Consider the following 25,128-nt stretch of genomic DNA (forward strand, 5'->3'; position numbering starts at 1 on the left):
ATTACAAAAACGTGGTGTGAACCTGGCCTTATGTATTACACAGCCTGGTCTCTGCCTGTTGCACGGCTCAATTATCAGGCAGACAAGGGGCACATACAGGAATGGTTGCTGGATTGTCCATGCGGCCCTTTGCACTTTAAGGGTACGTTCACACCAGCGGATTTTTTTGCGGGTTTTCCACTGCGTATTTGAAAGTGGGCGGGCTCTTCTCGGCTGTCCGCAGCAGATTTTCTGCGGTAGAATTTACGCTGCGGAAAATCCTACTTTACATTGCTCGGCAATCTCCGGCCCTGCCATAGAAGTGTATGGAGGGGGCGTGTCGGCCGCAGCTTTTCGACCGGCTGTGGTCGAAAACGCTTGGCTCCTGCATTGAGCAGGAGCGAGCCGGGTCCCCGTACAGTAGATCGCAGGGGGCCCAGCTGTCGGACCCTCCGCGATCTAACACTTATCCCCTATGCTTAGGATAGGGGATAAGTTGTTTTTTTTCCCCATACCGGAGTTCTCCTTTAAGCTTCATAAATCCATAATTTACTTTCAGTTAACCATCTGGTCGTTTTTCAGAAAACAAAAAAAAAATTAAAAAAAACACAACATGGAGCAAAAAACCTAGGCTTAAGCTGGTTTCACACCACGTTTTTGCAATACAGTTCCCATATCAGGTTTTTGATTAAAATAAAACAAAAACAAAAATGGATTCCTCAAAACGTGTGTACAAATTTTAATCCGTATAGGGCTTGAAAAATGTCCGGTTGCATCTGTTTTTTTAGGGAAAAAAAAAAAAACGTTTACGTTTTTAACTTTTCACTCCATTATGAATAAAGTTTCACTTGTTTGATTGAAATTCCAAGTAAAAAAAAAACTGTGCAAAGTCAAAAACCATATGGTGCAAACAGGATGGAACCGTACGCACATATGGTTTTGTACGGTACCCACTGCCTCCTATGTTTATGGTAGGCTATGATTTTGGGTACGGGAAAAAAAAACTGACAAAACCGTACAGGATACAAAATGGACACAACCGGATGCATCTTTTGGCGTACGGTTTTCAATGGCATATACGGGGAACTGTATTGCAAAATGTGGACCGCACAGGAATGAGCTGTGTCAAAGATGGCAATGCCATTATATGCAGAGCCCACAGAAAGAATGGACTTGTTTATTCTTTCTGAGGACAGGGAAATCGAAAATTCCCCCATGTGCACAGCGCAGTAGAATCCCATTGAATACAATAAGACTTAGCGGCTGTGGAATCTCTGTGCAAAATTCCGCACAGAAATTCTGCTGTGTGAACATTGCCTATAAGATTGTTATATAAGGTTAAGGCTGGGTTCACACCACGTTTTTGCAATAAGTTTTTGAGGTTTTTGAATGAAAAAAACGGATTCCTCAAAACCTGACTAAACTGTATCAAAACGTGTGTACAAATTTTTTACTTGTATATGGTTAGAAAAATGATGTCTGGTTGCATCTGTTTTTTTTAAGAAAAAAAAAAAAGTATACGTTTTTAACTTTTCACTCCATTATGAATAAAGTTTCACTTGTTTGATTGAAAATCCAAGAAAGTTAAAAACCTGTATGGTGCAAACCGGATGGAACCTTACGCGCATACGAGTCTGTATATTTTGATATAATTTCAGTACGTGTTTTTCACCCGGACCAAAAACCGTGGTAGGCTGCTGTTTTGGGTACGGGAAAGAAGACAGACAAAACCGTACAGGATGCAAAACGGACACAACCGGATGCATAGTTTGGCGTACGGTTTTCAATGGAGAGTCAATGCATGCGGTTTTCAATACGGTTCCGTACGGTTTTCAAATTGAAAACATATACGGGAATTGTATTACAAATACGTGGTGTGAACCCAGCCTGATACAGTGTCTCCCAACCAGGGTGCCTCCAGCTGCAGCAAAACTACAACTCCCAGCATGCCTGGACAGCCGAAGGCAACAGCTGGAGGTACCCTGGTTGGGAAACACTGGGCTAACAAGACAGGCCTGGGGTCTTTGATCCTTGGCTCTCAAGATCACATTGTGGAACCCCACCTTTTATCTAGGTTCCACACATTCACGTACACAGAATTAAGGACCTAATACTACATAACCATAAAAAAAGATACTAAAAAAGTTGCTTCTTGGGAAAATCTGGGAGAACACACACACTTTTTCCAAAATGACAACATTTCTGTCCCATCCCTACTATGTTCAATACCTAGATGGAATCGGTCACATTTACCTCGGATTCTCCAAGCACATAAAAGGCAAATAACATCTGCTATATGTGTTATTTACTATTTTCACATCACACGTCTGGCCCCATGTTCATCTGGCAGCGTCTACTTAACAGCAACAGGCTGCTCTGTGCCAGGAGGCTGCCCCTCAGGCGGGTGAGGGACAGGGGGGCTTCTATAATGAAGGTATCAGACAATCCTCACCTGATCATATAGGTGGTCATTGAACTCCCTGAGCTGATCCTGGTACCTCGTCTATAAAGAAGAGCGCACATAGGCCCAATGATGTGAAAGAAGAGTTCAATGTATTCCATACCTGTGCTGGAGGACGCTACAACCACGCTGCATTGGATCACAGCCAGTCTCCAAACTGTGGACCTCCAGCACACCCCCCGGACAGCCAATGGCTGTAAAGGCATGCTGGGAGCTGTAGTTTTGCAACAGCTGAAGGTCCACAGTTTGGAGACCACTGTTATATAGCATCTAGACGGGGGTGTATTCATGAGACAACCTCTTTAAAAGAATATTTTCTAGGAAAAAAAAACTAAAAATAAAAAAAAATTATATATGTGTGTGTCTGTGTCATTTTTTAAAATTCTTTATTAACCCCTTCCCGCAGAATGTCATATATAAACGCCGGGTTGTGCAGTGCGTTCGCGCATCCCGGCATTTATAAATGACATGCAGTTAACCCTGCGATGCGCAGCATCGCACGGGTTAACTGGCAGAAGTCCCGGTGTTTCCAGCAGGGAACAACTTCTGCTTCACCCCCAGGACCATCAATTGATGGTCCTGGTCAGCGATCACTGTGATTGGTCCCTGGGGACCAATCACAGTGATCTGGGGTGAAAGTTCAGATCCCCCGCACTGCCCGCCCCTGGAAGTCGGGCAGAACGGGGGACGAAGGCTGCGGGGGCTCGCGGGGACCTGCGGCACACGGGGGGAACACGTGGGGACCGGCGGACTTACCTGGAGCAGCGGCAGGATCGAGGAGCAGCGGCAGGACCGGCCACGTGGGCGAGCAGCGACGGGACCAGCAGGTAAGTATGTAGTCCTCAGAGGCAGCAGTGAAGATCTTCACTGCTGCTTCTAGGAGTCTGAAAACTACAACTCCCAGCATGCCTAGACAGCCTTTGGCTGTCTGGGCATGCTGGGAGTTGTAGTTTTGCAACATCTGGAGGGCCCCAGTTTGGAGACCATTGTATAATGGTCTCCAATCTGTGCTCTTCCAGCTGTTGCAAAACTACAACTCCCAGTATGCACTGACTGTCCAGGCATGCTGGGAGTTTTAGTTCAGCAACATCTGGCCCTTCAGATGTTGCCGAACTACAACTCCCAGCATGCCCTTCAGCTGTCTGGGCATGCTGGGAGTTGTAGTTTTGCAACAACTGGAGACACACTGGTTGGGAAACATTGTCTGTTTCTAACTCAGTGTTTCCTAACCTGTGTGCCTCCAGCTGTTGCAAAACTATGACTCCCAGCATGCACTAACAGACCATGCATGCTGGGAGTTGTGGTTTTGCAACAGCTGATGCAAGCTGTACAGGGTACATTCACATGGGCGAGGCTTTTACAGTGGGTTTCTCGCATCTTGAGATGCAGCAAATTTTGCGCTGGGAAACTCGCTGTAATCCCCCGCCCATGTGACTGTACCCTAAAAACACTACACTACACTAACACAAAATAAAATAAAAAGTTAAAAACACTACATATACACATACCCTTACACAGCCCCCCTCCCCCAATAAGAACGTCCAGTACACCACTGTTTCCAAAGCAGAGCCTCCAGCTGTTAAAAAACAACAACTCCCAGTATTGTCGGACAGCCGTTGACTGTCCAGGCATGCTGGGAGTTTTGCAACAGCTGGAGGCACCCTGTTTGGGAATCACTGGCGTAGAATACCCCTATGTCCACCCCTATGCAAATCCCTAATTTAGGCCTCAAATGCACATGGCGCTCTCACTTTGGAGCCCTGTCGTATTTCAGGGCAACAGTTTAGGGCGACATATGGGGAATCGCTGTACTCGGGAGAAATTGTGTTACAAGGTTTGGGGGGCTTTTTCTTCTTTAACCCTTCATGAAAAGGAAATGTTGGGGTCTACACCAGAATGTTAGTGTAAATTTTTTTTATTTTTTACACTAACATGCTGATGTTGCCCTATACTTTACATTTTCACAAGAGGTAAAAGGGAAAAAAGCCCCCCAAAATTTGTAACGCAATTTCTCCCGACTACAGAGATACCCCATATGTGAGCGCAAAGGGCTCTGGGGGCGCACAACAAGGCCCAGAAGGGAGAGCGCACCATGTACATTTGAGGTGATTTGCACAGGGGTGGCTGATCGTTACAGCGGTTTTGACAAACGCAAAAAAAAAAAAAACCCACATGTGACCCCATTTCGGAAACGACACCCCTCACGGAATGTAATGAGGGGTGCAGTGAGAATTTACCCCCCACAGGTGTCTGACGGATCTTTGGAACAGTGGTCCATGAAAATGAAAACTTGTACAGCCCACTGTTCCAAAGATCTGTCAGACACCAGTGGGGGGCAAATGCTCACTGTACCCCTTGTTACGTTCCTCAAGGGGTCTAGTTTCCAAAATGGTATGCCATGTGTGTTTTTTTTGCTGTTCTGGCACCTTAGGGGCTTCCTAAATGCGACATGCTCCCCGAGCAAAATTTGCTCTCAAAAAGCCAAATATGACTCCTTCTCTTCTGAGCATTGTAGTTCGCCCATAGTGCACTTCAGGTCAACTTATGGGGTACCTCCATACTCAGAAGAGATGGGGTTACAAATTTTGGGGGGGGGTATTTTCTGCTATTAACCCTTGCAAAAAGGTGAAATTAGGGGGGAAACACACATTTTAGTGGAATTTTTTTTTTTTTTTTTTTTTTACATATGCAAAAGTCGTGAAACACCTGTGGGGTATTAAGGCTCACTTTATTCCTTGTTACGTTCCTCAAGGGGTCTAGTTTCCAAAATGGTATGCCATGTGGGTATTTTTTGCTGTTCTGGCACCATAGGGGCTTCTTAAATGCGACATGCCCCCCGAGCAAAATTTGCTCTCAAAAAGCCAAATATGACTCCTCTTCTGAGCATTGTAATTCGCCCATAGTGCACTTAATGTCAACTTATGGGGTACCTCCATACTCAGAAGAGAAGGGGTTACAAATATTGGGGGGTATTTCCTGCTATTAACCCTTGGAAAAATGTGAAATTTGGGGGGAAACACACATTTTAGTGAAAAAAAAATAATTTTTTTTTACATATGCAAAAGTCGTGAAACACCTGTGGGGTATTAAGGCTCACTTTATTCCTTGTTACGTACCTCAAGGGGTCTAGTTTCCAAAATGGTATGCCATGTGAGGGTTTTTTGCTGTTCTGGCACCATAGGGGCTTCCTAAATGCAACATGCCCCCCAAAAACCATTTCAGAAAAACATACTCTCCAAAATCCCCTTATCGCTCTTTCCCTTCTGAGCCCTATACTGCGCCCGCCGAACACTTTACATAGACATATGAGGTATGTGCTTACTCGAGAGAAATCAGGCTACAAATAGAAGTATACATTTTCTCCTTTTACCCCTTGTAAAAATTTAAAAATTGGGTCTACAAGAACATGCGAGTGTAAAAAATGAAGATTGTGAATTTTCTCCTTCTGCTTCTATTTCTGTGAAACACCTAAAGGGTTAAAATGATGACTGAATGTCATTTTGAATACTTTGGGGGGTGCAGTTTTTATAATGGGGTATTTCTAATATGAAGACCCTTCAAATCCACTTCAAATCTGAACTGGTCCCTGAAAAATAGTGAGTTTGAAAATTTTGTGGAAAATTGCTGCTGAACTTTGAAGCCCTCTGGTGTCTTCCAAAAGTAAAAACTCGTCACTTTTATGATGCAGACATAAAGTAGACATATTGTATATGTGAATAAAAAATTTTTTTATTTGTAATATACATTTTCCTTACAAGCAGAGAGCTTCAAAGTTAGAAAAATGCAAAATTTTCAAATTTTTCATCAAATTTTAGGATTTTTCACAAGGAAAGGATGCAAGTTACCACAAAAATTTACCACCATGTTAAAGTAGAATATGTCACGAAAAAACAATCTCGGAATCAGAATGATAACTAAAAGCATTCCAGAGTTATTAATGTTTAAAGTGACAGTGGTCAGATGTGCAAAAAACGCTCTGGTCCTTAAGGCCAAAATGGGCTTGGTCCTGAAGGGGTTAAGCCAAAATTCAGCACCCTATTTTTATATTTAAATAAATCTAGCATTTATTTAAATAGAAAAAAAAAAGTTAAAATTGATGTGTCGAAACACCTTTGTTCACCTTCAATTTTTTGTACGTGCTCCAAAATTATTACGGTAAATGGTCACGTGGCGCATGATGAGTTTTGCACAGGTACACATACACACACACACATTCAGTTCTTTACCGCCCGTGGAGCTCTACCTTACGAAGCCTGAAGGCAGTGTGAACGAGGCCTAAAAAGTTGCATCCCAGAGTACTCCTATTAAGTTGTACTGTAACAAAAATTGTGAAACAGAAAGAAAAAAAAAAAAAAATACACAAAATATAAGTGTACCGCCCGCCCTCTCCAGCACGGTATTGCTGTATCTTACTGTATCCCTGCACCTGGCCCTTACAGTAACAAAGGTGAGCGATGATGCACATTACTGTATACATCGCCACTCACCCGATACAAACACGCACCCAGCGAATTCACCCGACTGGGTGCCAGAGGAGATCAGTGATGTGCGCAGTACTGTATACATTGCTGCTCAATGACGAAGTGCTGAGGATGTACAACGCACTAAGGCTTTGTTCACATCAGCGTTCAGAACATCTGTCCCGTTAGATCCCTTTTTCTGACGGACCTAATTCTTCCTTTGTTTTTGTTTTTTGTCGTCTCTGTTGCAATAACGTATTGTAACGGATGTAAAAACTTACAGATGCAGACAGAGGTTCCTTCCATCTTCTCACACACTGAAGTCTATGATACATAGAAATCTCAAAAGAAAGCCAAAAATAAACAATATATAGCCTGATGTACCAAAACAGCTGAATCAAATGTCCCCCAATAACTTACTTTACTAGTATACTGGAGCCCCTACAATTCCTTTTAGTCCAGCAAAGAAATGTTACAACGCGTTTCACTGCAATTATACTGCTATTGGGGGTTCATCAGGGGACCAGATAACAGGAGATACTGAGAGAGATATTCTAGCTTGATAAACCTTATAAACACCAGTATTTCCAACCAGGGTGCTTCCAGTTGTTGCAAAACTACAACTCCCAGGGAAAGGTTGTCTGGGCATGCTGGGAGTTGTAATTTTGAAACACGCACCCTGGTTCTAAGACACTGGTCAGTACAATTCATATGGGGACAATACCCCTTGTGCGTTTCAGGACTACTCACCCATTAACCTACTTTAGTAATATACTAGAGCCTTTACATCTATTAGTCATGCAAAGAAATGTTCCAACGTGTCTCCCCTGTTATAATTTTATTGGGGTTCATCAGGGGACCCATAAATGGAGATAGAGACATGCAGATATTCTAGCTGGACAAATCATATAAGCTCTAGTTAGACCAGCGAATACCAACCTGGGTGTCTCCGGCTGTTTCAAAACTACAACTGCCAGCATGCCCGGACAGCCAAAGGCTGTCCGAGCATGCTGGGAGTTGCAGTTTTGCAACATCTGGAAGCACCCAGGTGGGGACACAGTGGTCTAGCCAACTACGGGGACAATACCCTTGGTCTGTTTGGGGACATATCACTCAAATATCACCTAGCTGGATTATGAGGCTCCACGATGTAAGGCTGTAGTGCTAACCGTATGAACTGTCACCTCAACACAAGTATCAGTAGACTGTACAGCCATTGGGAAACTACAACTCCCAGCATGATGAGGGCCACAGGGTACAGTCTCTGTGCATCAGTCCTGTATACTCTCCTGTGAGCGATCCTTATGGAACCAATCAACCAACCCAAAGACTCCAATGAAAGCCTCCCCAGCCCCGTCCACATTGTATCCTCTAGGTTTATACTGGAGACGCCCCAGCTGCACGCACGCAGGTGATAGCCTAGGGTCACGGTGTGAATACCTACATACATTATGTGCGCGGCCCGCTCATACTTTATCCAAACACTATCCATGAAAAGCAAACATCTGCTCAAGTGTCTAGAACACTCACTGCGGGGCCATAAAGCCCTGTGTACACAGCGCACGCCGGTGTATACCTACGGATTACCGTCACGTAAGCAGATGCTGGAAAAAGCCGAAACTAGATCGCTGGAGTGTTTGTAGTTCTGGCACAATGAAGGAAACAGAACCGTAACAAAACCACAATAACCAATACTCTAAAGCTGCGTTTACACTAGCTGTATTTTTACCTCTGCATTACGGACGTAAGTCTCAGCTCAACAAGGGGGCAGAACTAATGTTCACGCTTTGGGGGGGGGGGGGGGGGAAATAATATAATAATAAATATTATAATACTTATAATAATAAATATTATAATAATTATAATAATAATGAATTATAATAATTATAAATAATATAATAATTATAATTAGAGATGAGCGAACTTACAGTAAATTCGATTCGTCACGAACTTCTCGGTTCGGCAGTTGATGACTTTTCCTGCGTAAATTAGTTCAGCTTTCCGGTGCTCCGGTGGGCTGGAAAAGGTGGATACAGTCCTAGGAGACTCTTTCCTAGGACTGTATCCACCTTTTCCAGCCCACCGGAGCACCGGAAAGCTGAACTAATTTATGCAGGAAAAGTCATCAACTGCCGAGCCGAGAAGTTTGTGACGAATCAAATTTGCTGTAAGTTCGCTCATCTCTAATTATAATAATTATAAATAATATAATAATTATAAATATTATATAATAATTATAATTATTATAATAATTATAAATATAATTATAAATATAATAATTATAAATATAATAATTATAAGAAATAATATAATAAATAATAAAATTATAATAAATAATATAATAAAATTATAATAAATAATAATAATATATAGTCACACTCACAGCAGACTTTACCTGTGCAAACCTGTGGGTACAATTTGCTAAATTTACGCGTTTACACTGTTTAAAGTATTCACGTCATAGTTTAAAAAAGGACACCATACAGCATAATCCATTTTGAATTGACTTACATTATTAAAAAATGTCGATCGATCGAGTTTTTTGTTTGACTACTTTTTTTTGCATAATGTAATGTAACAACACACAAGTGGTGGGAACGCAGCCTTTATATTAGACGTACTGTATATAGCAGGAGTATTGCCAGTCCCCCGAAAGGCGTCAACATATGAGCGCGCACAACCATCAATGGAATTTTTTTATTTATTTTAAAGAGGTTTGCAGACGGAAGGAGAAGCAGAGACTTGGAGGAGATCTAACTTGCTTGGGTATCCATACAAATTCTATAGATGTTGTCAGAACATATAGCTAGGTCTTCCGACCTCTCCATGTGAGTGCATGCTCGGTTCAGCTGAGTGTTCATGTTGGATGGACATAGAAGAAGCATGTCACTGTCAGATTCTAAGCACCACTTTATCTCCCCAAAAAAGGATCGGGTAACAAATTCAAAATGCCCAAGTCATCTCTTCCCCAACATCACAAGTCGGGAGACCACCATACATTGTATACAGCCAGTCTCACCAAAATTGGCGGGTTCAGTAGACTTTTTTCCCCCCCAATGTGCATGGCTGCTGTCTCCAAACTGTGGACCCCCAGTTGTTGTAAAGCTACAACTTCCAGCATGTTGGGAGTTGTAGTTTTGCAACTGCTGGGGGACCCACTGTTTAGAGAACTGTGGTGTTCTGGGGGGAGGGGAGCTTCTAGTTAGAAATTGAGGTGGCAACGGTCAAGCAGAAGGGTCACCTTATTGAGCCGAATATTTGGGTTCACACTACGTTTTGGCCATACTGTTTTCAGTTTTTCTAAAGAAAACCGTATGGCCAAAAAAACGGATGGAACAGTATGGGAAAAAGTAAACCATATACTGTTTTTTAAAAGTGCATTCAGTTCTGTCTGTTTTTATGAAGAAAAAAAAAACATACGTTTTTGAAAATGTTGTCCATTTTTAATGGGAGGGGTGTTGGGTGGGGACTTTAGGATGCAAATGCGCATGTGCAAAGTAAAAACCGTATACTGCTTCCCGTATGGAACCGTATACATGTGTGTTTTCCATTGACGTCCATGTTTACAAAAAATAAAAATAAAAAAAAACGTATGCGGTTGCTGTACGGTTTTTAAACCGTAGACAAAACCGAGGTAGACCACAGTTTTGAGTACGGAAGAAAACCGTATTGCAAGCAAACTGTACGCAAGCGGGTGCATACGGTTTTCAATTATTTGTCTGTGTATACGGTTTTCACTACAGTTCCATACGTTTTCAATAATGAAAACACATATGGGAAACTTACTTGAAAAACGTGGTGTGAACCCACCCTAACTCAGATGAAGAAGCTGATTTTGATGGGAATGGACAGACGATCATATGTGAATAAGGGGGTCCTGACTGATGATAGGAGGGGGGAGGGGAAGGAGTATGGGTATGTTGAATTAGCTACGTAGAGGTCTGGAGGGCAAAAAGAGGGGTAATGCAATGGCTTTTCCTCCCCTTCTACTCATTGATAACAGATGCACACTCAACTGAGCTGGGTGTGCATGTGTATTGATAGGAGGTTTGGAGAGTGCACCTAAGGGTGCAACAGTGGCTGGTTCCTTTATACCAATGTTCCCCAACGAGGGTGCCTCCAGCTGTTGCAAAACTTCAACTCCTAGCATGCCCGGACAGCCTTCAGCTGTCCGGGCATGCTAGGAGTTGTAGTTTTGCAACAGCTAGAGGCAGCTTCTTAGGAAAAAATTCTACTCATTGAGAACACATACACTCAACTGAGCTGAGCGTGCATGTGTACAGGGGGTCCGGAAAAAGGAGCTGTCAACTATTGAAGATGATTGGCTATCCATAGGTTTTTCTGACAGGTCGTAGTAACCAGCTGTTGCAAAACTACAACTCCCAGCATGCTTGGAGCTGTAGTTTTGCCACCGCTGGTTGGGGGGGTGGGGGTCAGATGGGAATATTTGGTAAGGGAGATAAACCTGGATTCAAGGGCATCACCCCCATGGGAGATAAGCGGCGGCACACCACTACTCCAAGACGGGCACTTATTTCTCGACCCCTCCATTCTAAAAAAGGAGTTAATGCGTCAACGCATCAATCCAACGTACAGCAGCGCCCCCGAACCCATACGCCTGAAAACGACATCATACTCGTCTCTGCCATTCCGTCACCCGCCGTCAAACTTTTGCGTCGTCTTCCAATAAACCTAAACCAAAACCATGACCCTTAAATTTTGTTAAAAAAATTATTATTATTATTATAATTCTTATTTATTTATTTATTTTTTTGGGGGGGGGGTGTTGATGGGTATTGATACACCCAAAATGACATAAAAAAAAAAAGTTACAAAGTTTCTAAAGCAGCCAAGTGAGGAGGTGCCGGAGCTGTCAGTGTGAGGTAGAGCCGAGTTGGTCATATGTCACCATGTAAAGACAAAAAAACAAAAAAGTGTTGCACCAAATAAGAAAAATGTTGCATGCGACACACTCGACTCTGCTGCATCAGTAGAGGCCTCTATGACCTGACAGGGCACACAACACCCGGTCGCCATCATGAAGTTGCCCCCCTCCCCCTGGATTACACATCCAGCACCTAGGAAAGTTACCCCCAGACTTATTAATGCCAAAGCGCCACTGCCCCCCCTCAACAAAAGGCGCTAAAGTTAGTAAATGTGGCGGGTCCGGTGTACCTGTGCGGGCCCCGGGCTCCCTCCTCCTCCTCCTCCCTCCGGCGGGCTCCGTTATTCGGGCGGCTCGGGAGGATGGCGGCGCCGCGGCTGAGACTGCTGCTGTGTGGGCTGAGGCCGCGCAGTCTCCCTGGGGAGGAAGTAGAGGAGGGGAGACGAGAGAGGAGGAGGAGGAGGCTGCACAATATGGCGGCTGATGGAGGGTCTGGAGAGGGGAGGGGAGGTCACTGCCGGGGGAAAGATGGAGGACACCGCTAGAATACATCCTCACTGGAGGAGATGGGGACACTTGTTGCCTCTTCTATACACAGTATAATAAACTACTCTACATAATATAATAAACTATATACCACATCCACTCAACAAAAAGGAGAAAACTCCACCTATGTTCAGTATAAAAAGTCAGTCAAAAAACTATAACAACTCCCAGCACGTCAGGACAGCCGCTGGGAGTTGTAGTTTTGCACCGCCGTAAACTATTTAAGTGATCACCAACTTGTAAGACTACAACTCCCAACATGCCAGGTCAGGTTTGCACCGTCGTAACCTATTCCAGTGATCCCCAAACCTGTTGCGAAACTACAACTCTCAGCATGCCAGTTCAGCTTTGCACCATCAGAAAAACTATTCCGGGGATCACCAGCTTGTTGCGTAACTACAACTTCCAGCATGCAGGGAACGGCTGCTGGGAGTTGTAGTTTAGGTGAAAATCACCGCTGTAAATGGCCGCTGTAAAATATTCAAGTGATCACCAATTTGTTGCAAAACTACAACTCCCAGCATGACAGGTCAGTTTGCACCATCGTAACCTATGACAGTTATCTCCAAACCTGTTGCGAAACTACAACTCTCAGCATGCCAGTTCAGCTTTGCACCATCAAAAAACTATTCCGGTGATCACCAACTTGTTGCAGAACTACAACACCCAGCATGCCCGAACAGCAAACAGGCTGTAGTTTTGCACCGCCATAAACAATTCCGGTGATCACCAACCTGATGCGTAACTACGACTCCCAGCATGCCAGGACAGCTGCTGGGAGTTGTAATTTTGCATCGCCGTAAACTATTCCAGTGATCATCAACCTGTTGCGTAACTACGACTTCCAGTTTGCAAGGAACGGCCGCTGGGAGTTGTAGTTTTGGTGTAAACCACTGCTGTAAACGACTGCTGTAAAATATTCAATTGATCACCAATTTGTTGCAAAACTACAACTCCCAGCATGCCAGGTCAAGTCGGGACTACCATGGTATGAATAAATAAAAGAGGAGAAATTCACCACACTACATGGAAAATATAAAGGATAAATGTAAATCGTTTATATATTTTGGTTGGCTGCACTTCTGCAACTGTACACAAGAAAAATTCAGGATGAAGCAAATTACAGTGACCCCCCCCTCGACCTACGATGGCCCCAACATACGATCATTTCAACATACGATGGTCTCAGAGGCAGCATCAAAACATACGATACTTATGTATATCGGGGCCATCGCATAAACGGCTATCCGGCAGCACAGACTGCTTCAGCTGCCACCGGATAGGCGCTTACGGTGCCCCGTGTGGTCCGCTGACGATCACTTACCTGTCCTCGGGGCTCCGGCGCATCCTCTTCGGGATCCCCTGCATCGTCGGCGCTCTCCAACGTCATCATCACGTCGCTGCGCACGCCAATAGGAGAGCGAGGATGCCGGGGAAGCAGAGGCCTTGCTGGGGACGCGGCGACGGCAATGGACGGCGACATCCCGGGCAGCGGTGACGAGCGGTGACGGTCCGGAGCGGCGGGGACAGGTGAGTACAACTTCCTCTATCAGTGGTCTACAACCTGCGGACCTCCAGATGTTGCAAAACTACAACTCCCAGCACGCCCGGACAGCCGTTGGCTGTCCGGGCATGCTGGGTGTTGTAGTTTTGCAACATCTGGAGGTCCGGAGGTTGTAGACCACTGTCCTATACTTTACATTGCACGGATCCCTCAACATACGATGGTTTCAACATACGATGGTCCATTTGGAAAGGATTACCATCATATGTTGAGGGACCACTGTATAGTGGTGAGCGGTGAAGCTTGATCGTGACCCCCTCTGCGAATGCTTGAAAACTTGACGCTCATTTATGGACATTTAACAACGGGTTTAGTCAGGTTTTCTTTACTATAATTGTTGCAAAATTGTCGCAACTGCGACTACGCGATTTTTCGTGCGACATTTTGACTGGAAAGCGAGAAAAGCAAGTTTTCCCAAAAATTCACTACGTAGTAATAATTTTAAAATGGACTACGGGTAGTCTGGTATTTATTAACTGCGACAGTCGCAACTGCGCAAAAAAAAAGTTGCAACAGGGTTAAAAATTGACTACATTTACTCCAGCTCAAACATGGAGCAGAAAAAGCTACAACCAAAGTAAAAAAGGAAAAATTGTTTACGTGAAAGAAAATTATCAACAGGCTGAAACCAGATGATAAATACGTCGCACATATGCAAAAAAAAAAGTAAGGAAAAAAATTACTAAAAAAAAGAATACATAAGCGAACATTAATAAATGTCCCTCAATATGCTTGGAAATACTAGCATATTATTTTTAGCCTTGAAATTAGGCGCAAATTTACCATTTATATTCAACCTTCGCTCTCTTTTCCCTTCCCATTAGATATTTAGAGATGGGCATCCGTTTTTTTTTTTTTAGCAACGCGGCCGCGGCCTCCTGCAACATTTTGTGACAACAATATAAAAAAATTAAAAATACACTTAAAGGGGTACTCCAGTGAAAACCTTTTTTCTTTTAAATCAACTGGTGGCAGAAAATTAAACATATTTGTAAATTACTTCTATTAAAAAAATCTTAATCCTTCCTGTACTTATTAGCTGCTGAATACTACAGAGGAAATTCTTTTCTTTTTGGAATGCTCTCTGATGACATCACGAGCACAGTTCTCTCTGCTGACGTTATTATAATAATAATAACACTTACTTATTGTTGTCCTTAGTGGGATTTGAACCCAAGTCCCCAGCATTGCAAGGTAGCAGTGCTAACCACTGAGCCACCATGCTGCCCTTAGCATACATCTGCTACGCATGGTTGCTAGAATGGACAGAGATGTCAGCAGAGAGCACTGTGCTCGTGATGTCATCAGTGTGCCAAAAAGAAAGGAATTTCCTCTGTAGCATTCAGCAGCTAATAAGTAATGGAAGGATTAAGATTAATAGAAGTAATTTACAAATATGTTTAACTTTCTGCCACCACTTGATTTAAAAGAAAAAAGGTTTTCACCGGAGTACCCCTTTAAAAACTCAAGTCTGATTTTTTTGGGAAATACAAATGCATTTCTGAGCCTCAAAATAAGTCACATATTTTGCCCTATATTTTCAACGTTTGGCACCTTTCACATCTGTTCGGGTACTTGGCCCCCTTTTACATTATAGAGCAGCTTCGCCTCCTATAATATGCATGACAACTGCTGTGGCCATATTGGATGTCCAGCTTTCCTAAAAACAGACATTATTAAAGGGGTATTCCAGGCCAAAACTTTTTTTTATATATATATCTCATCTGGCTCCGGAAAGTTAAACAGATTTGTAAATTACTTCTATTAAAAAATCTTAATCCTTCCAATAGTTATTAGCTTCTGAAGTTGATTTGTTGTTTTCTGTCTAACTGCTCTCTGATGACTCACGTCCCGGGAGCTGTGCAGTTCCTATGGGGATATTCTCCCATCATGCACAGCTCCCGGGACGTGACATCATCATTGAGCAGTTAGACAGAAAACTTCAGAAGCTAATAACTATTGGAAGGATTAAGATTTTTTAATAGAAGTAATTTACAAATCTGTTTAACTTTCCGGAGCCAGTTGATATATAAAAAAAAAAAGGTTTTGCCTGGAATACCCCTTTAACCACTTAAGGACATAGGACGTTCTCTAATGTCCTCACTACCTGGGCTTTAATGCCCAAGGACGTTAGAGAACGTCCTGTTGTATTTCCGATCTCTGCCACGCCCCGGGCAGAGATCGGAAGCGGATGCCTGCTGAAATCCTTCAGCAGGCATCCAGGGCAAACGCCGAGGGGGGGCATGTAGGCCCCCCATGTATGCGATCGCCGCAAATCGCAAGGGAAATCGCCCTTGCGATCTGCGGCGATACCGGGCTGATCGGGTCTCTGGGACCCGACCGCCCGGTAATTTCGCATGATCCCGGCTGTCACAGACAGCCAGGACCATGCTAATGTATAGGAGCGAGGTGGCAAGCCGGCCACCTCCTCCGATCCCCTGCGATCCGTCGGTTAGCTAACCGACCAATCGCAGGTGGGGGGGCGGATACTTCCTCCCGCCCTGCCCGGCCCCTTGAAGTCCGGAGAGGACGAGAGGAAGACCGGAGGACGCGGCGGGGGACAGGGGAGTACTGGGGACCGGCCCCGGTACTTACCTCGTCGCTGAAGACCCGGATCCCGGCGATGGAGACGGCGGCAGCGGCGACAGGTGAGTTGATCTTCAGCCGCGGTCGGGCCCTTTACAGCAATGCACGTCGCCGTAAAGCGACATGCATTGCTGTATTGGGACCCTGTAAACTACAACTCCCAGCATGCCCAGACAGCCCTTGGCGTCTGGGCATGCTGGGAGTTGCAGTTTTGCAACATCTGGAGGTCCACAGTTTTGGGACCACTGTGCCCTTCCAGATGTTGCAAAACTACACATCCTCAGCATGCCCTTACTGTCCAGGCATGCTGGGAGTTGTAGTTCTGTAACATCTGGCCCTTCAGATGTTGCAGAACTACAACTCCCAGCATGCCTGGACAGTTTTGGCATACTGGGAGTTGTAGTTTTGCAACATCTGGAAGGGCACAGATTGGGAACCACTGTATTAGTGGTCTGCAAACTGTAGTCCTCCAGATGTTGCAAAACTACAACTCCAAGCATGCTGGGAGTTGTAGTTCGGCAACATCTGGCTCTAAAGATGTTGCCGAACTACTACTCCCAGCATGCCTGAGAATGCTGAGAGTTGTGGTTTTGCAACAACTGGAGGCACACTGGTTGGGAAACATTGTCTGTTTCCTAACTCAGTGTTTCCCAACCTGTGTGCCTCCAGCTGTTGCAAAACTATAACTACCAGCATGCACTGATAAACTGTGCATGCTGGGAGTTGTAGTTTTGCAACAGCTGGAGGTCCCCCCCCCCTGTGAATGTACAGGGTACATTCACATGGGCAGGGGGCTTACAGTGAGTATCAGGCTGCAAGTTTGCGATGCAGCAAATTTTGCGCGGCAGCTCAAACTCGCAGCGGGAAACTCGCTGTAATCCCCCGCCCGTGTGACTGTCCCCTAAAAACACTACACTACACTAACACAAAATAAAATAAAAAGTAAAAAAACACTACATATACACATACCCCTACACAGCCCCCCTCCCCTCCCCAATAAAAATGAAAAACGTCTGGTACGCCACTGTTTCCAAAATGGAGCCTCCAGCTGTTGAAAAACAACAACTCACAGTATTGCCGGACAGCCGTTGACTGTCCAAGCATGCTGGGAGTTTTGCAACAGCTGGAGGCACCCTGTTTGGGAATCACTGGCGTAGAATACCCCTATGTCCACCCCTATGCAAATCAATAATTCAGGCCTCATATGCGCATGGCGCTCTCACTTTGGAGCCCTGTCGTATTTCAGGGCAACAGTTTAGGGCCACATATGGGGTATCGCCATACTCGGGAGAAATTGCCTAACAAATTTTGGGGGGCTTTTTCTCCTTTAACCCCTTATGAAAAGGTAAAGAGGGGTGTCTACAATAGCATGTTAGTGTAAAAAAATTAATTTTTTAAACTAACACGCTGGTGTTGCCCTATACTGTTCATTTTGACAAGAGATAAAAGGGAAAAAAGCCCCCCAAAATTTGTAATGCAACTTCTCCCGACTACGGAGATACCCCATATGTGGGCGCAAAGTGCTCTGGGGGCGCACAACAAGGCCCAGAAAGGAGAGTGCACCATGTACATTTGAGGTGATTTGCACAGGGGTGGCTGATTGTTACAGCGGTTTTGACAAACGCAAAAAAAAAAAAAAACACATGTGACCCCATTTCGGAAACTACACCCCTCAGTGAGAATTTACACCCCACAGGTGTCTGACAGATCTTTGGAAGAGTGGGCTGTGCAAATTAAACATTTTGTACAGCCCACTGTTCCAAAGATCTGACAGACACCAGTGGGGGGTAAATGCTCACTGTACGCCTTGTTACATTCCTCAAGGGGTCTAGTTTCCAAAATGGTATGCCATGTGGGGGTTATTTTGCTGTCCTGGCACCATAGGGGCTTCCTAAATGCGACATGCCCCCCGAGCAAAATTTGCTCTCCAAAAGCCAAAAATGACTCCTTCTCTTCTGAGCATTGTAGTTCGCCCGTAGTGCACTTCAGGTCCACTTATGGGGTAGCTTCATACTCAGAAGAGATGGGGTTCCAAATTTTGGGGGGGTCTTTTCTGCTACTAACCCTTGCAAAAATGTGAAATTTGGGGGGAAACACACATTTTAGTGAGATTTTTTATTTTTTTTTACATATGCAAAAGTCGTGAAACCCCTGTGGGGTATTAAGGCTCACTTTATTCCTTGTTACGTTCCTCAAGGGGTCTAGTTTCCAAAATGGTATGCCATGTGAGGGTTTTTTGCTGTTGTGTGACCATAGGGGCTTCCTAAATGCGACATGCCCCCGAGCAAAATTTGCTCTCCAAAAGCCAAATATGACTCCTTCTCTTCTGAGCATTGTAGTTCGCCCGTAGTGCACTTCAGGTCCACTTATGGGGTACCTTCATACTCAGAAGAGATGGGGTTACAAATTTTGGGGGGTATTTTCTGCTATTAACCCTTGCAAAAATGTGAAATTTGGGGGGAAACACACATTTTAGTGAAAAAAAAATATATATTTTTTTACATATGCAAAAGTCGTGAAACACCTGTGGGGTATTAAGGTTCACTTTACCCCTTGTTACGTTCCCCAAGGGGTCTAGTTTCTAAAATAGTATGCCATGTGGGGATTTTTTGCTGTTCTGGTACCATAGGGGCTTCCTAAATGCAACATGCCCCCCAAAAACCATTTCAGAAAACGTACTCTCCAAAATCCCCTTGTCGCTCCTTCGCTTCTGAGCCCTCTACTGCGCCCGCCGAACACTTTACATAGACATATGGGGTATGTGCTTACTCGAGAGAAATTGAGCTACAAATATAAGTATAAATTTTCTCCTTCTACTCCTTGTAAAAATTAAGAAATTGGGTCTACAAGAACATGCGAGTGTAAAAAATGAAGATTGTGAATTTTCTCCTTCACTTTGCTGCTATTCCTGTGAATCACCTAAAGGGTTAAAACGCTGACTGAATGTCATTTTGAATACTTTGGGGGGTGCAGTTTTTATAATGGGGTCATTTGTGGGGTATTTCTAATATGAAGACCCTTCAAATCCACTTCAAACCTGAACTGGTCCCTGAAAAATAGTGAGTTTGCAAATTTTGTGAAAAATTGGAAAATTGCTGCTGAACTTTGAAGCCCTCTGGTGTCTTCCAAAAGTAAAAACATGTCAATTTTATGATGCAAACATAAAGTGAACATATTGTATTTGTGAATAAAAAATTTTTTTATTTGGAATATCCATTTTCCTTACAAGCAGAGAGCTTCAAAGTTAGAAAAATGCAAAATTTTACATTTTTTCATAAAATTTTGGAATTTTTCACTAAGAAACTATGCAAGTATCGACAAAATTTTACCAATAACATAAAGTAGAATATGTCACGAAAAAACAATCTCGGAATCAGAATGATAGGTAAAAGCATCCCAGAGTTATTAATGTTTAAAGTGACAGTGGTCAGATGTTCAAAAAACGCTCCAGTCCTAAGGTGTAAAATGGCCTGGTCCTTTAAGGGTTAATAGACTAGTTAAGTGGCATCCAATCTGTGGCTCACTACAACTCCCAGCATGCCTGGACAGCTGTATAGCCACAGTTTTGAGATATCTTGAATAGGGTTTTCTGACGTGGATATGCTTGAAAAAAAAAAAAACGCACATGGTTATTGCTGGTGTAAAAAAACACTTACAAATATATTTTTTGGTTAAAGGGGTTATCCAGGAAAAAACTTTTTTTATATATATCAACTGGCTCCAGAAAGTTAAACAGATTTGTAAATTGCTTCTATTAAAAAATCTTAATCCTTTCAGTACTTATGAGCTTCTGAAGTTAAGGTTGTTCTTTTCTGTCTAAGTGCTCTCTGATGACACGTGTCTCGGGAACCACCCAGTTTAGAAGAGGTTTGCTATGGGGATTTGCTTCTAAACTGAGTGGTTCCCAAGACAGGTGTCATCAGAGAGCACTTAGACAGAAAAGAACAACTTTTCGAATACGCAGCGGAAAACCCGCTAAAAAATCTGCGCGTGTCAACGTACCCTTAGGCTAGGATTCCACTTGTTTTTTTTTCTGGCAGTTTTTGGATATCTGCCACTGCAGTTTTTGAGCCAAAGTCAGAAGTGGATCCATAAGGAATAGGACATATAAAGGAAGGACTTATACTTTTCCTCCCTTATGGATCCACTTCTGACTTTGGCTCAAAAACTGCAGTGGCAGATATCCAAAAACTGCCAGAAAAAAAAACCAAGTGGAATCCTAGCCTAAGGGTGCATACACATCACATCACATTGCTTGCCATACCCATTGACTTTCCATACATAAAAACTTACAAAAATAGATGTATCCGTTTGTGTAAGTTTTTGTACTTTTGCGTTTTTACATGTTTTTTATTCCCCCCCCCATGCATAAAATCATGGTCAACTATGATTTTGTTCTGTACAACACCCACATACGCAAAGTGCATTGAGCATACAATGCATACGTCTTGGGGGGGGGTTATACTGTTTTGGAGGGGGGGGGGGGGGGGAAACTGATACAAAACCTTGTGGCAAAATCATGCTCTGAATGTGGCCTTAGCGAAAAGTACAGTGGTTCCTCAAGTTACAATATTTATTGGTTCCAGGGCGACCATTGTATGTTGAAACCATTGTATGTTGAGACCAGAACTCTATGGAAACCTGGTAATTGGTTCTAAAGGCCCAAAATGTCATCCAAACATAGGAAAAAGTGAGGATTAAAGAAAAATAAGTAGATAACTAATATAGATAAAGCAAATCCTTACATATAAAAGTAAGAAAGATCTGCTGGGAGCTGTAAATCATGGTCTATGTCAGTGTTTCCTAAGCAGGGAGCCTCCAGCTGTTGCAAAACTACAACTCCGTGCATGCTGGGAGTTATAGTTTTGCAACAGCTGGGGGCACCCTGCTTGGGAAACACTGGTCTATGTAGAGGACAGGAGCTTCTTCAGGGTCCTGTACAGTACACAGTGTCCTAAAAAAGTAAGATGGAGCCGCCCTCACCTGGTGTCCAAAGGAGCAGGTAACCCTGGTACAGGTAAAGTGTACAGAACATGTAATACCTCCCTGTACTGTAGGGGGCGCTACCAGACACCAGTCAGTGCATACGCTTCAGTAATACAGGGGTTTTACCAGTGAAATCCCCATTTTGATTGGTCGCTTCTTCCAGCTATTGATATGTTTTAAAGATCTTTACTGTCTGTAGTATTGTATGTTGAGTCTGGTTTCAACTTACAATGATCCAGAAAAGACCATTGTATGTTGAAACTATTGTATGTTGAGGCCATTGTAAGTTGAGGGATCACTGTATAACCATCGAGCCAAAAAACCACAAGGAAGAAACTTGCAAAAGTCTGAAAAAAAAAAAATGCATTTCCAGCTCAGTGCCACATTGTGCGAGCGAACACCATCTGACCTTTCTACTCAATGTGAACCTGACCGGAGGGATAGAAGTGTCACCTCTTATTAAATATTCCAAAAAGTGGAAATCCATACAGATGACCTGTGGTGTGTGATGTGAGGAGGCCTGCAACCACAAAGCTATGCTGTCATACCTCCTGAGGAGAACACCCGGACCCCCCACCCCCATCACTGCAGCACTGTGACGTGTCAAGCTGACAAGGTCAAATTGTCACAGGCACTTTAAATAAGTCACAAAGAATGAGAATATACAGTGATCCCTCAAGTTACAGCCGCCTCGGGGTGCAATAGTCTAACAATGGTCTTATCTGGACCCTGCTCATCATACAATGGCGCAAACAGTCTGTAAAATACAGTACAAAACCATACGTTATAACAATATACGTCGGCATCCCATTCTTGGTATTCTTTGTATACTATGGTAGAGAGCAGCGGGTGTCAAAGGCTTAAAGGGGTACTCCCGTGGAAAACTTTTTTTTTTAAAATGTTTAAATCAACTGGTGCCAGAAAGTTAAACAGATTTGTAAATTACTTCTATTAAAAAATCTTAATCCTTCCAGTACTTTTTAGGGGCTATATACTACAGAAGAAATGCTTTTCTTTTTGGATTTCTCTGATGTCATGACCACAGTGCTCTCTGCTGGCCTCTGCTGTCTATTTTAGGAACTGTCAAGAGCAGGAGAAAATCCCCATAGCAAACATATGCTGCTCTGGACAGTCCCTAAAATGGACAGCAGAGGCCAGCAGAGAGCACTGTGGTCGTGACATCAGAGAAATCCAAAATGAAAAGCATTTCCTCTGTAGTATACAGCCCCTAAAATGTATTGGAATGATTAAGATTTTTTTATAGAAGTAATTTACAAATCTGTTTAACTTTCTGGCTCCAGTTGATTTAAAAAAAATACGTTTTCCACGGGAGTACCCCTTTAAAGTCATTGAATGACTCCATGTGGCCATATACGTTGCGTTGTTCAGACCTTTTATATTAGCGTCTATGGCTTGAACAAAGTCACTGACTCCCCTTGGGCCCTTAAAATGAATGGCACTCGCTTTTCTCTTCGCTACAGTATACGTCGGCATCCCGGGATGCCATCGGACACCTGTGACGGAAGTACTGAACGCAGTATGATCCTAGCCTTAGCACTGCTTTGCGTCTCTGTCAAACAGTGTTTTCCAAACCGCCTTTGGCTGCCCGGGCATGCTGGGAATTGTAGTTTTGCAACAGCTGTAGTTTTGTTATGTTTCTAGCGTTTGTGTTTGACTCACAAATCCCTCCGTTCTGCTGCTTACTCATTCTGACATCCACTGCTCAGAAAGGGACATGTCCTAGACAAGCACTGAGCCTGCCCTCACTCACATGCATTTACTTCCTTCCTGAGTCGCTCTGTTTTCATGCTGCAGTCTAATAGGACAGGAGTGAGCACAGAGAAGGGCTAGTCCAGCCCTCACTTCCTGGACTTGGTCCCTGTCTGTGCTTCAGCTGGGACAAAGATGATGGTGCAGCCGGACAGGATTATGTTCTGCTCTTTTTTAGGGCAAATTCCCCTTCACACCCTGTGCAAGTAGGGATCAGGGGCCCAGGCAGTGCATACCAGGGTCAGTTTATTCACACCCTGCACTTTTGTAATAACCCTCACAGCAGATTTCATACTAGCTCACTGGCATGTATGTGAAAAAGGATGTATGAACCCTAATGTGACCTGGATTCCTGCATTTACTTGACCTTAGATGCGGCTGTGGTGGTGATGAATGCCTCTCCTGAAGAACGCTTAGATTTTGTTGCAAAGTCTAAAGTAAAGGATCATATACAACATTCCAGGAGTATCAATGTGCGGAAACCGCTACGTAAAGGGGCTCTCACAACGGAAGCTGTAAAATATTGAAAAAATGTTTTAATAAAAATATAAATGACTGGCCATATACATATATACAAAGAACGTTCAAAATGTTTCAGCATTTTTTTTAACTCAATTTCAAAGCAAATGACACTTTTTCACATTTCTACTATAATTGCTCCACCCGCCAGCATCGCTTCCAACAAGAATATAAAAGTGTGGAAACTTTTTGAGTATCCCTATATACAGTATATAGATCAGTGCTTCCCAACCAGGGTGCCTCCAGCTGTTGCAAAACTACAACCCCCAGCATGCCCAGACAGCCAACGGCTGTGAGTTGTAGTTTTGCAACAGCTGGAGGCACCCTGGTTGGGTAGCAACCAATATTGATTGATTGATAGATAGATAGATAGATAGATTATAGGTGTAAAATATAGATGTAAAAAAATGTCAGAAAATACACCAAGTGGTTAATGAAAACCAGTATAGAGGAAAGTGGTGCAGTTGCCCATAGCAGCCAGTAAGATTGCTTCTTTCATTTTTCAAAGGCTTTTTAAGCACTCTGATTGGCTGCCATGGGCAACTGCACTACTCTTCCGTTACATTGGTCTTGATAAATCTCCCCCCCTATGTATGTTGAGGTTTTTTTTTCTTACATTTTCCACCCAATTTTTCAACACAAATCCTTGAGTCACCAAAGGAGGGGAAACTTTTTAGATTTCGGGGGGCACTGGGGGATCCAACCACTGGGACAGAAATCTCTGGCATCTCTGGCATCCCAGCAGTCCCCAGGAAGGGGGGCGTGTTGACCCCTGCACAAAGCGGGACCAACACACTCCCTCCATGTATCTCTATAGGAATGCTGGAGATACCCGAACTCTATCTCTAGCTCTCCAACAGAGATACATGAAGGGCGAGTGTCGGCCGCTGCTTTATGCGGGGGTCAGCACGCTTCTCTCCTGGGGACTGCGGGCTGGTGCAAGGATTTCTGCCACCATAGGCAAAACCCCAATTTACCCCTCCCCCCCCCCCCAACCCTTGGGGGTCTGGCCCTTGATCTTAAAAGACATATTCTTGTCTGACCTGCAAACATGGCCTTAGGCTGTGCTCCTGGCACTGAGCGAGGGCCCTGCACACCTTGATATCCAGTAACTGACCTGGCCTGGGAGAAAGGGGGGGGGGGGCGGGTGGAGGGATTTGTGCCCCTCAGTGAAGTAAACTTTCTTGCAGGGATGGAGCAGCGCCCCCAGCAGAGGGTGCTCTAGGCGGGTGCCTATCTTGCCGGGCGGAGCCGGCCCTGCTGCCGGGTTGCCGCGCAGGAAAAAGCGGTGGGTCCCAGCAGTCGGACCCCCTGCAATCTAAAATTTATCCCCTATCCTTTGGTACAGGATATGTTAAGTACTCCTTTAAGG

At 43.9% G+C, this 25,128-nt stretch overlaps 1 protein-coding gene across 2 annotated transcripts in view; it reads right to left on the reverse strand.

Annotated features, from left to right (window-relative positions):
• RDX (radixin) overlaps window positions 1-23,698 on the reverse strand; it is a 125,336-nt gene extending 101,638 nt beyond the window's left edge. Inside the window, exon 1 of one of the 2 annotated variants that reach the window (XM_056561681.1) lies at window positions 23,605-23,698. The gene's annotated coding sequence lies outside the window, so the exon portion shown is untranslated. Of the gene's footprint in view, window positions 1-12,075; window positions 12,260-23,604 lie in introns of those variants that run through there. The other variant, XM_056561680.1, reaches the window with a different exon arrangement.
• Between the last annotated feature and the right edge of the window lie 1,430 nt (window positions 23,699-25,128).

The sequence above is a fragment of the Hyla sarda genome, chromosome 2 (genome assembly GCF_029499605.1).
Source record: "Hyla sarda isolate aHylSar1 chromosome 2, aHylSar1.hap1, whole genome shotgun sequence".
Taxonomy (NCBI): domain Eukaryota; kingdom Metazoa; phylum Chordata; class Amphibia; order Anura; family Hylidae; genus Hyla; species Hyla sarda.